This window comes from Triturus cristatus, chromosome 5_2, assembly GCF_964204655.1.
Source record: "Triturus cristatus chromosome 5_2, aTriCri1.1, whole genome shotgun sequence".
In the NCBI taxonomy this organism is placed as follows: domain Eukaryota; kingdom Metazoa; phylum Chordata; class Amphibia; order Caudata; family Salamandridae; genus Triturus; species Triturus cristatus.
The window spans coordinates 44,978,369-44,991,828 of NC_140588.1; the positions used below are offsets into that span (position 1 = coordinate 44,978,369).

A 13,460-nucleotide genomic window follows, 5' to 3' on the forward strand; every position below is an offset into this window, starting at 1 on the left:
CACTATCTGTGTGGGGAATTCGCGATCTGTATTTTCAAGTGCCATCTTAAATGCTTGTAGTTCAGCTCGCTGAGCTGTACAATCTCCTAGAGATTGGGTTTTTGTGACTATTGGTCTGAATTTGCCATCTCGCATGCGACCTTTAACGATAGCACATGCTGCACTGTGAGCTTATTTACTACCCATAGTGGGCTGCGCAGATCCATCAGTATACATTCTAAATTCGTACTGGTCAAGAGGGAGAATTTCAGTAGGCAGAGGACATTCGTGTTCATATTGCAGGAATCTTTGTGTTTTTAAATGTGGATCAGAAACGTATTCAACATCAGTTGCAGCAAGAGAATTAACCCATTGTCTCCATCTCGGATGTAAAGCTTTTGCATTTGAAATGCTAGCCTTTGTAACTGCCTCTAGGCCTGGTACAGGAGTCACAACCATAATACGTTTCCCCTGTGCTAGGGCTCTTTCTTTTGCTACAGCGGTTTGAACTGCTGTCATAATTTTTGTTGTAGAAGTGAATTTCATTTCAGCTTGTGTATACAAGTGGGATTTGTATGCAATTGGTACTTTTTCACCTTCATTAAAGTTAAGTAGGTGAATCCGCATTGACCCGGAATTATTCGGATCACTAAGTTGCGTATATTTACGCATGTTTGCAAGTATTTTGTTGCTAACATGTCTGTTTGGAGTGAACGCAAAATTTCTGTGTGTTTTTGTGTCCAATGTGTGATTACTGAGAAAGTGGTCAAATATCTGCTTTCTGGTGCAATATTTTGACAAAAGAAACCATTTGAAATGTCTAATGTGATTTTATATTTTTTACGCACAATGTTATTCATTAATGCTGTACTGTGTGCATTTTGCACTGCAATTTTTTGCAACAAGAATTTAGGTGTCTGTAATCCAAAACTAGACGATATGTATTGTCTGGTTTGGAGACAGGAAACAAAGGATTGTTCATTGGTGAGGTGCATTTTTCAATCACCCCCTGATATTCAAGTTGATCTAAAATCTCCCTGACCTGTTTTTTTAGCTTCTTGCTTAACTGGGTACTGCCTTTGTGCAGTCGGTTGATTTTTTTAACTGGATTTTATGGTTAGGTAAGTCCTCATCCCATCCTACATGATTTTTATACAGTGCTGGGGCTTGGGCTACTGCCCGTTTCCTGGCTTATGTATATTTTAAATGAACTGGAACATGATTTGAGAAGGCAGGCATAATGATGGCCTCGCCATGTGGGCACTCCCTGACAAATTCTGGTGGCCAGTCCTGTTCTACTAGAAGTATATCATAACCCCTTGAAAGATGCTCTCAATAGAGTGCTTTCACTTTACTTGGTATGTCTCCCTCCTACCGGAGTGTTATTTTATATAACCTATGTGGAGAACTAACTACAGTCTTAACTTGTATGTCTTCATTCAAGTCCACTGTCTCCAGAAGTCCTTTCAGGTTCTGGCGAGCTATTGTAACTTCTGTTGCACTGTCCAGCATGGTCTGGGCCCATTCTCCGTTCCCGAGTTGGGTTCTCAGTATTCTCGGCATGTCTGATCTTCAGACCTTGTACCTTTTTCTTGGTGAATTGAGGTTTTCCTTTATTTTTCTGAACGTGTTGATCGTCTTTGGACTTCACGCGTTCTTCCTTGTTTTCTGACCGTCCTCTTCTTTCGGATGTCTGTAACGATATCTGAAAGGTACGAGAGGGACGTGTATCATTATCTTGATATCTGTCAGGTTTTCTCAAATTATTCCTATTCCTGAGGTTGTACCTCCTTTCAGAGGGCTCCTTCTGGGGAGGAGACCTGCCTCGGGAATGAGAACGCTTCTCTTTGGAATTCTGTTTACTATTTTCCCACTTCTTTTTAGAAGAGGTAGGAGTGTTTTTAGGAAAGATCTTATCTGGACTTTCAGACAGTTGTGGTTTTAATGGTTTCCCTCCCAGACTGTCTCTGCCTAATTCCTCATAGGATTTTTCAATTATACTGGCTAGTTCTTGAGGTTGTTATGTTACATCAAACTCCCTTAGTTTCTGGCGGTTCGCCACTGATGCTGCTTCTCCTTTAATATTTGATAATAATATTGCTGACACCTGGTCGAAATTTTTAAGTAATTTCATACCTAAATTCAGAGCAGGTTCTGCCCCGTATTCATTTTGAATCTGTTTCAGGACATCAGGTATTACCGCCATTGACGGAACACCATGTGTTTTTGCCTAGCTAGCAGCAAAGACTGTGCCCCAAGAGGTGCAGTCTTCCAGATGTGGTGTGATCCCCATTGGTAAACAAATTGTTAAAATTCTGTGTATTTCAAAAGGGGTAGTATTAGGAAATACTGCTTTGATTTGAGTAATTTTTTGAGCTAACCAGAATGGAATTTGTTCGCGTTTTGCGGGTAATTTACCCATGACTGAGTGTAAAGTCTGTGGAGAAATTTTTAACGTATTCACCTGATGAGGTGCTGGATTTTGAATTGTTAGTGGTTGTTGGACTGTGAAAGTCTGCATGACATATTGAACCAATTTTCTATATCTCTTGATTAACTCCTTGAGTTGAGCAAGTATGTCTACGTCTGACATAGTTTCAATGTCAGGATGAGGTGTATAGCCGGCTAAAATCGGCAATGTTGTTCCTGGTCTACCTAGTGGACCGAGCCTGGTAATGTGATTGTAATGTTTTAGGGCGCCTTTAAACGAGAGCTCATGGTATGGGAGTATGTGGTATGTGAGTGGAATTTCACTATCCTCGATAGGAATATATTCCTTAGGTGGTTCATCTTCTTTGTAGAAGTGAAACATATGTGTTACTGGATTTGATTCTGGGAATACTATCCATGAATAGAATACCTCTGTCTGGTGAGATTCATGTGCCTCTATCACAAAAACTGCTCAACCACCTCTTGGTGTCAGACCATGTTTTATAAGTTTTAGAGTGATGGCTCTCCTTAAATTTGGTGGATGTGTATAACACCCACCTCGTCTTCATTAAGACCTGTAAGGTCAGCCGCAGCTGTACCGTTGTCGACGACAACATCTCCGTGGTCGGACATTGTTTAATGAAAAATGCAGAGCAAGTTTCAAGGAAACAAAGATAAGGTGCACAATATTTTGGAACACTGTATCCTTCAATGTTGAACAAAACTAAACCGCTAATACGTAGGACTTTTGTCCTACTCAGCTATGGGGGATATTATCCCTACCCACTCCAGATGTCTTATTGAGTTTTATGAGTAAAGGGTCTCTGAGAAAAGCACGACTGAGTTACTTCAGTATCTAGCGTTAAATTAGTGCCTTACCAAACCGTTGGGCCCCATGTAGTGTAGTTTCTATATCCCTGATAGGCTCTGCGCATTGTAATAACATACACTATAGATTTGACATAGGACTAAGGTCACTATGTCTCTATCGAGTATATTAAACTTAATTACTTGTGTGTGCCAGCTAACTCAGAGGTCACTAGAAACGTCTCGAATATACATTAGTCTCTGACAACCGCATAAACATGACAACTTTGTTTCCCTGTAGAATCGGAACAGTCTCAGAATCGTGGAAACAATAGATAACAGTTTCACTCAGTCAATCGTGCATGCTTCGTTTCTACAGAGTTGCACAGAAATAGAGAGACCGGCGTTTCAATAAAAAGGTTTATTGAACAGTCTTATTTCTCATGCAAGAGATATGAATTGCTACAATCGTAAGACAGACTGCGAAGTACAATATGTACGAGGTTCGCAGTAAGATAAAATAATACTGCAATAGCATGGTTTGTAGCTATGCCATATATTAATCAAAATACATACATAAATAACATAAGCTAAAATGTGATACTCATCTGATGCTTCTAAATTGTTCTACCCCAGTGTACCTAAGTGCAGTACGAGGTTTGAAGTAGGTGCCATTTCTAAAGTATAGCTAGCTACATTTTAGTTTAGCCAAGAGTTGCCAAAAGTTTCTCTAAGATCTAGTCAGCTCCACACCTTAGAATGAGAGAGGTTGGAATCTATTTTCTGGACTCAATAGTCTAACCCCCCGCAAGGGAAGTCAGAGAGCACTGGAGCTGCATTCTCTGCGAGGAGGATGGCAGCGTCAGGTCAGTGCATCAGGCTGGAACTCGATCTCCTTCCGAACTTGCCGCGGCGAACCGCGTAGTCTCGGTTGGATCGAATCCTCCGGGAACCACAATTTGCCAGGGCAAGTGCTGGTATATTTATACCTTGAAGGTGTCTAGAAATGCCAGTATTGACGTAAAAGTTGGGCAGAGGAACGTCATGAATGAACCCCTAAGGAATAGATGTTCATGCATACTTGAGTTCTTGGAGAAATCAATATTCAAGCTCAGGGAAATTCCTAAAGGCTTAAGGGTCTGGTTTTCCAAGAATTTGTTGTGACTTGGATGGACGGATGTAGGTGGCCATGCCTGTATTTGGTTTGTATGGACAATGTCTAAATAAGGGCCGGATTTCTATGTCAAAATAAGGGCAATGTGAATTGTACATATATAAGGGCATAAATCGGGAAACCTATATACGGAATCTAAATCTGCACACAACAATACTTATTTTACATTCGTCCCTTTCTTATATACATGTTACTTATCTGGGTGGCATGCCTGGAGTCCATATAGATGAACATCCAGTTCTGCATCCAAATTGTGTCATAATGGAGTCTCAGTCATAAGTCTGATGAGTCTCGATTTTGCTTTCCTCATTCTCAATTTGCGGTTGCCACTTCTTTCATCTTTTCAATGTACTGTATCCCATATTATCTTACATTTTTGGAGTTGCCATCTTGCCTGTCATAAAATATTTGGCTATGGGATATGTAAAGTCCCTGTTTGTAAGTGCAAGTATATGCTGCAGAATTCTCATTTTAACTTTTAGTGGCACTCCTCACATAGTTGTTGTTGAATGTGCACTGCAGCACATAAACAACATGATCTATTTCACATATTGTAAATGTCTTGATCTTACGCTCTTGGTTGTTAAATAGTTTGTAAAACAGATTATGTATCCCTTATTCACAGGCTTCACATTTAGAGCATTCCCTAAAGCCTGTCCTTTCTTTATTGAGCCAAATTGCCTTTGTTGATTTCATAGGTGACATGTGACTGCGTGTCAGCAGATTTCCAATGTGGGCCACCTTTCTGTATATAATTTGAGGCTAATTCTTAAGGATCCCTCTTAAGTGTTCATCCATTAGTAAAATCTTCCAGTTCTTTTTGATGCTATTTTTTTGTGCAAGGTGTTAAAATCCATGATAAAACGTGTATCCTCTTCCTCTTTTGGTACTTTCTTCCTAGTTACCAACAAGTCTTCTCATATCTTTGCACAAGCTCTTTGAAGGGCATTTTGAAGGACATCCAATGTGTAGCCCCTCTGTCAAAACATGCAATCATCTCATGGGCCGGTGCCTCAAAATCCTCTACTTCTGAACAATTACGCCAAGTACGTACCTAGTCCCCAAATGGAACACTCCATTTTAAGATTTTGGGGTGTGCAATGTTGGCATGTACTATACTATTGCAAGATGCGGGCTTCCTGCGAATCTAGCTACAAATCCTTTTGTTTTTGATAAAAATGTAAATGTCCTGAAAGTCAATTTTGTCTGACCTTCTACTATAGGTGAAGCACAAATAACACTCATTTTTGTTAATGGAAGATATTAATGACTCAAAGCTCTCTTTACTAACTTACCAGTCCACAATTTCACATGATCTAAAGTAATCTGATTCTCCTCTGTCCACACATCTTCTGCTTCTCACTATCCCATCATGAGGTTTGCATAAGTTCAGGCAAAAGAAGTCAACTTAGCTGTACTCTTCTTCTGTAGATCGTAGGTGCCATTGAAAGTAAAAATATTGTGATTCAAACAAAAGTCGAGCACTTTCATTAGCTTGTGTGAGTGTTCCATATAATTCGCAGACCTTGATTTCAGCAAATAAGTGCATGCATTAATGCCTTGAGAATGGTAAATGGATGCATGAAGAGAGACTACATCAGTAGTTGTCATGGCATAGCTCTCATTCCAGGGTATGTCATTATTCTTGTTTAAAAAAATCTGTGGAGTCCCTCAAATACGATTGAAGTGAGCTCACTTATTGAAAGGGAAATATATCAATGAATCTAGAGGTGTTTTTCAATAGTGAACCAATGGAACTAACAAGTGGACATCATAGGGGATTCTCAATTGTTTTGAGCACTTTTGGGGGGAACTAATTTGTGAGAATGATTTGTTGATCGATCTTCAAATACTTCAATTCCTCTTCATCAATCAGCCCCTTTTCTACCCATTTGGCAAGTATTTTATGTGTTTGAGCTACAACTTCATGAAACGGATTATTATCCAGCCTAATGTAATGTTGCTCGACCTTTAATGGCCTCTCTGCTTTTAGTATATATTTGCAATGGTTCTTGAATCACTATGATCCCTCCTTTATCAGGGGCCTTCAATATGATCTTCTGGTCCTTTTGCAAATCCCTTGCAGCTTGCCCATCTTTCACAGTGATATTAGGTCTTTTGGGACTGATTGGATTCCTAGTTGTCCAATTAATTTCCTCTATCATGATTTCCTGGAATAAGTAAATCTTGTTCCCAGTGGGTAACTGTGGACAGAACACAGAGATTGGTTTATAGCCTCTCTTCCCAGCTGTACGTCCATTACGGCTTGTTTGTTTGTTTTTATGGTTTGTACACACACATTCAATCCAGTAAGGATTTTGTAAAGTTGGAATGTTTTGTGTTTGGCACACCAATAAAATCATATTAAAATGGAATACCATTTTTCCATTTTCATTGTTTTCTGTTTGGGCGCACACACACATACACGCACACATACACTCATGCACCCACACACACACATACAGGAAATAGATTTTTTGTTTTGCTAAGAACTTTGGTATCAATTCATGAATTTTTGCAAAGGTTTCTAAAAAAAGTTGATCTACTTTAGCTTCTTCCAGGAAAGTTTGAAAGTTTTGGGGTGATCCATCAAGCGGGCATTGAGAAAACGGGAGAATCCCAATACACAATTTCTCCATGCAATTTCCATAGGAGTTTTTGAATAGATCTACAGCCAAAATAAGCTGAAACAAATCACGCCAAATTTGTCAGAAAACTCAATTTTTACCCAGAAAGCTTGGTGTTGTAGTTTGAAGAAAACCATGAAGCCAAGAAGACGAGGTAAGTTAAGCCTTTATTTCCTGTCATCCACTCTCCTGAACTGGAGGGCTCTCCTCAACATTCTACTGTCACCTCTCAGGGGCCATACCAACATGGGGGAATCAGGGGGGTGTGCGGAGCATACCATTTAATATAAAACTGAGATTACAACACATCTCCCTATATATATATAAAAGAAAATATAACATCATGACATATGCATTGTTGGCATAGCTCAATACACCAACTTAAAGTTGAGATGACACAGCGATTCGGTCCTTACTCCACGTCTGACCATTCTCTAGGCGAACCACATTCTTGCAATCTTTTTCCACCTTTTGGTGTGTCTGATACTTGCTCAACCCAGGTTGTACATGTGTGGGCTTCTTCACAACCACAGTGGTACCCCTCGTGTACTCTTGTGTTTTGACTCCCTGACTATGATCATACCAACCCTTGTACCTCCTTTGATGTTGGGATCTTAGCTGCTTACTGACCCCAAGGTCTGGGTTAACCTTGTTTCCACCCCTCAGCCAGTGTGGGACCAGTTTGGTACACGGTTCCCTTCCTCTTAAGTTAACAAAAGGAGACACTCCCGTGACCAGATTGGGGGTAGTGTGGTATGCCCAAATGCACTCTCTCAGGGAATCTTCCACGTTGAACCCGCTAGTGATGGCCAACTGAATGTGCTCTTTTATGAATCTGTTAGTTCTCTCCACCAACCCATTGGCTCTCGGACAATAGAGTGCAGTTCTCTCGTGTTTTATGTTTAACTCTTCGAGAAATGTGGACATAGCTTCTGAGGTAAACTGCACTCCATTGTCAGTAACCAATGTTGCCGGAATGCCTTCATACACAAATACACTCTTCAAGAAAGTGATGAGGTTACTCGTGGTGGTCTGCGGTGTGAACTTAACGTTTACCCAATGTGACGTGTAGTCCACCAACACAAACGCAAACCTCTTCTGGGTACCTAGAACTTCCATGGGACCAATTATGTCGACTGCCAATTTGGTCCAAGGAACTTCTGGCACCTCTACAGGGGATAAAGGAGTCTTACGTGTAACCTTGCTCTTATCACTACTTGCACAGCTGTTGCATTCCTTTACTTTAATTTCGATCATGGAGTCCATCTTTGGAAACCAGAAATCATTCCTGACTTTGCATTTGGTAAGGCTCCTCCCCAAAGGGCCCTCATGGGCCAGGTCAATTATTTTGTCTCTCATGCTGCAAGGAGGAACAACTCTTTTCCCCCTATGTATCATATCCGACATTACTGATAATTCATATCTCACTTCCCAAAAATCCTTTACTTCTTCTGGAACTTGAGAACGGTGTTCAGGCCAACCATTTAGAATTAACTCTCTGAGGATGCTCATTTCCTTGTCCCCCGCCATGCTTTTCTCCCACTCTTCCTTCGACAAAGAAGAGAGATGCATGGAAAAAATAGGAGCATCCAACTGTTCCTCTTTGGCATACTCCAGAAGGGGTGACCTTGACAAATAGTCTGCAATTACGTTCTTCGGACCTGGCAAATACTCTACTTTGAAGCAATAATTTTGTAACCCCAGGACCCATTTAGCAATGCGTGGGGAATTATTGTGTATATTTTTTGGCGAAAACATGAAGGTCAAAGGCTTGTGGTCAGTGTGTATAACAAATTGTATCCCCCACAGGCAAAATTTAAAATGGTTCACTGCCCAGAAACACGCCAAAGCCTCCCTCTCAATCACAGAATAGTTCTTCTCCGCCGAGTTGAGCGACCGTGATGCAAATGCAATAATGGTGACCTTCCCTTGTTCATGTTGAGATAGCATTGCTCCCAACCCTTTGTTTGAAGCATCTGTGGTCAGGACCGTTTTCTTGCATGGGTCGAATGCGCCCAACGCAGGTGATTCCAGAATGCTCTTCTTTATCGCCTTAACCGCACTGCTGTGTTTTTCTTCCCACAGAAATTCCTTCTCCTTTTTTAGCATGTCACGCAACTCATCACACATGTCTGCGAAGTTCCTTACATATTTAGACATGTATTCCGCTAGACCCAGGAATGATTTAAGTTCTTCCTTGTTGGTAGGATCATATGCGTCCATGACTGCTTGAACCAAACTATATTTTGGTTTGAAACCATCTTTGGATATAGTATGACCCAAATAGTCAACTGAGTCCACTTTGATTTTACACTTTTCCAGTTTCACGGTTAAACCTGCCCTGGTCAACCTTTGACACACCATGTTAAAAATGGCATCATGTTCCTCTTCCGTAGCCCCATACATTAAAATGTCATCTTGGAAACACAACGTGTTCTTGACACCATCCAACACCTGTTGCATCACTTTCTGGAAGATAGATGCCGCCGAGGCTAAACCAAACTGCATCCTTACAAACATGTACGCACCAAACGGCGAAGAAAACGCCGTTAGCGGTCTTGAGTCAGGTTGTAACTCGACTTGGTGGTAGGCCATGGACAATCGATGACTGAGAAAAAACACCCTTTACCCATTGTGCTCAACATTTCATTTATGTTGGGCAGAGGAAACCTCTCCACCCAGATGTTGTCGTTTAGGCTGCGTAAGTCAACACACACACGGATACCCTTATCGTTGGCCTTAGACGCTAAAACCAAGGGGGCCAACCATTCCGATGCATCAATGGGTTGTATAACCCCCATGTCACACAGTTTGTCCAGTTCGTTTTTCAGAACCTCTCTCAAGCGCAACGGTACAGGGCGCGCCCTATGAACTACTGGTTTTGCGCCTTTCTTAACTCTGATTTTGTGCTGGAACTCTTTCAATTTTCCTAGCTTTTCTGTAAATAAGTCAGGAAAGGCCTTTTGTAGACGACAGCATTCCTTGTTATCGAGGGTGTCTACCAAGATGACTTGTTCTTTGTTATTTGGATCAAGGATGATACCTAGTACTTTTTGGTGCTGCCATCCCAAAAGGTTCGCTCCTTTTTCAACCACATACACTTAGCCCATCATAGATCTGCCTTTAAACTCTATGTGGCTATTCAACATCCCCACTAGGGGAATGGGGTCTCTGGTGTACCCCTCAGGAGAAATGTCAGGAGGATGTAGCATGTTTTTACTGCAACCTAGGGTTTCCTCGAAGTCCTTTTCATTTATGAGCGTATACGGGGAACACGAATCAGCAAACACTTCAATGGCTTTGTTGTCTATGTGTATAACACATTTGGGATAGTTGGGCTTGGATGTTTCATCGTTGTCCTTGACTTGGAAAACGAATCTTGCCTGTGTTTCTCCACTGGGATTGCTGACCCTAGAAGTGTTACTCGTCCCCTCCCTGCATACTCTTGCCAAATGCCCTCTTCTATTGCATTTTTTACACATAACACTGCGTGCTGAGCAAAATGGGCTATTAGCTAAGTGGTTGCTGCTTCCACACCTGTAACATTTCAAATTTTGACCTTCCTTGTGGACGGATGGATTTTTCGCACCTTCCCTATTATGCACCTTTAGCACTTCTCCTTCAAACTCTTCACATTGGATGGGGGCGACCACTTCTTCTTTTGCTTTCATTTCTCTAACACACTTGGCCGTGTGCTCAATAGATTGGGCAATGGCAATGGCCTCCTTTAAGGACGGATTTTTTGCAAGTAATTTTTCCTGCACCTTCCCACTGTTCGTACATCTTACTAGTTGGTCTCTTATTAAAGAATCATTAAGCTCCCCAAAGTCGCACAATTGCGTCAAACCTCTAAGAGCCGCTATATAATTATTAATGGATTCGCTCTTTCCTTGCACCCTGCTAAAGAATTTGTGGCGTTCAAGCACCACGTTGACTTTGTCTCCAAAATGAATTTCTAATTTCATCAGTGTCAGGTCGTACACATCAGCATCATCCTCTTCCTCCAATTCAGGCTCGGGTAAAGTTTCGTAAACTTTACGACCATGCACCCCCAAATTATGCAATAGTATGTGTTGTATACGCAGCGGAGAAAACCTTTCTCCACCCATCGCAATCAGATAGGATTCGAACAGCTTAGTCCAGTCCTTCCAATGTATTTCTGGATCGCCACAGTCATTTAAAAATGAGGGCGGTTGGCTCATCCCAGGCGTACCCATATTGTGTGAGATGGAGGGTACTTGGCGGACGTAACTGGCCTGGCTGGTGTGAGGATACACCCTGCGGACAACCACCAGCTAGCTGAACCCACTCTAACAGAGCCTTGTATAGAGGATACTCAGGGTCTTAGGTAACTCTCAATCCTCTTGTGACGCCAAAATAAGGTGAGATCCAGAGAGGATTTACTCAAAATACAGACTTCACCTTCCTTTCTGACTGATTGCCAGACTCTGGGGAATCCCTGCTGAGGAGACCCGTAGGGTAACTTAATGGCGTAGCTTACAGTGTGTGCGCATCACAGAACAGAAACGCACTGCAGTACAAGAGGCACACGGGTTCTATCTCCTTCTATCACAGCAATTCCATAAGGCACGTGGAATGTGTGCCTATCACAGTGGAAACCAACAAAGTAAATGGAAAGGTCTTACTTTTGAAGCCGACTTTTCGCCCTAGCTGGCATATCGCTGCACAGGAACCGATGATCGGTGACCTCCAGATTGACGGAGGCAGGACCCGGCTGACGTTGACTGGAGCGCCAGTGATCAGGAGGAGGCGTCGACTCCCAGCTGAAGCGCCGGGAACTGACAGGAGGCGTGTCACCCTCACAGCGCGCCGGTGATCATACAGGAGGCGTGTCGACTACAGCTTCGGCGTGGTGCCGGCTCGAACAGCTGAAGCGCCGGGAACTGACAGGAGGCGTGTCACCCTCACAGCCGCTGACCAGAATGAGGCGAGGGCGTGAACTTTCCAGCAGAGAAGACGGAGCCTGCCAGCTGGCTGAGGAAAACACCAAGGTTCGTACACTCCTCTCGTGTCAACGCGCCGGGAAATAGCAGGGGCGTGTTGAGCTCAACGCCACTGACTGGATGAAACGAAGCCGTGAGCCTTCCTCAGCTGAGGAGACGGAGGTTCCACGGAGGGTTACCATACCACAGAATATGCGGAAGGCACAATGAATAGGCTGTCACGGAACCAGTTGCTGCGATTCCTCGCGTAAGATCGTCGTATCGTCACAATGCCCCAAAACTTTTTCCTCTCGTCCTTTTCAGCAAATCCGGAGAGAATGTAACGAAAGGGGAGATGACAGGCTGCCCCCTGCGCAGAGACGTCGCCAGTGTTGTAGTTTGAAGAAAACCATGAAGCCAAGAAGACGAGGTAAGTTAAGCCTTTATTTCCTGTCATCCACTCTCCTGAACTGGAGGGCTCTCCTCAACATTCTACTGTCACCTCTCAGGGGCCATACCAACATGGGGGAATCAGGGGGGTGTGCGGAGCATACCATTTAATATAAAACTGAGATTACATCACTTGGTTTTTGTGATATGGTGTAAATCCGTTCAGCAGTTTTTGAGAAATTAACCATCAAAATGTATAGCTATTGGATAGTTGGGTCTGCAGGACTCTTGCGGGCACGCAACTTCAAATAATAAAAGCAATCTGATTGACTGAGGATCCTTTTTTCCCATTGGCTGGTTCTCTACTATGGCAGCTCGCACTCTGATTGGCTGGCCGCAACATAAAGAGAAATACTGCAGCAGCCGTTACAGGACATGGGAACTCAAAAGTCTGTGTGGTAGGGGTTTGGCTGCAAGAGTCCTGATGGCATATGCGGCGGAGGTTTGGTGGCCCATGGAGGTTGGATGCAATAGCTGGCTATAAGCTAGCCCCTGCATCCAACCCAGCACCACACAAGGCTAAACACTATGCACAGCAGGGTCATGGGTGTCTACATGGGGGTAAAATTGGTAATGACATGATACTTAATATTGAAAAAACCCTAAGTATTCACTGGAAACCCCCAAAGGTTAAAGTAATGCTATAGTTAAGTATGGTAAACATATCAAATCTTCATATTTTAAAAAAGAAATTCACTGTTTACTTTTAAATGAAGTAACTATAACTTGTGCACTTGCCATGCACTGCTTATGACCTCATGTATGACCTCACAGATTACATCACTCATGGCATGTTGTATGGCATAATTGATAACATCACTGATGACATCTGACATGACATCATTATATACAATACTGTGGCTGGCGAGTACGCAATTTTCTTATATTTTCACCTAACTATAATGTCACTTTAACATTAGATTATTTTCATTTACATATAAATGTGTGTATATATATATATATATATATATATATATATATATATATATATATATTCACTGAAAAAACCATGGGTTTCACACACGTTATAGTTAGGACTTAGCATTTAAA

At 42.2% G+C, this 13,460-nt stretch overlaps 1 protein-coding gene across 3 annotated transcripts in view; it reads left to right on the top strand.

The window, feature by feature from the left end:
- Positions 1-13,460, top strand: part of LOC146822634 (uncharacterized) — a 1,280,275-nt gene that overhangs the window by 484,374 nt on the left and 782,441 nt on the right. The window lies entirely within an intron of this gene.